Source organism: Penaeus monodon, chromosome 29, assembly GCF_015228065.2.
Source record: "Penaeus monodon isolate SGIC_2016 chromosome 29, NSTDA_Pmon_1, whole genome shotgun sequence".
NCBI lineage: Eukaryota > Metazoa > Arthropoda > Malacostraca > Decapoda > Penaeidae > Penaeus > Penaeus monodon.
Window position 1 is genome coordinate 23539180 of NC_051414.1, and position 363 is coordinate 23539542.

The window sequence follows — 363 nt, forward strand, 5'->3', positions numbered from 1 at the left end:
CTTTTCCATTGCCTTCCTTTCTTACTTTCTTCCACTCACTGATATACTTTTGCAAATCTTAGTTTCAGTGGCATTCGCATGTCCAAAGATACTCCGCTCACTTTACTCCATCTCCTCAATACTCTTGTCGTACTTCTGTCACCACCGATCCTTAAGCTTTGAATTCGGTGGTCTGTTTTAGTCTTATGCTGTCCTCTGATATAATGTTAACTTCTTGCCCCTCTCTGTTACTGGTTATTATCTTTGACTCTTCAGTTTTTGCTTGAATCCCTCTCTTTCACTCTTTCCATGTCAAATATCTGTGTTGTAAATTCTCTTCCGTATTCGATATAATGACGCTCACACACACGCACTGGCACACGT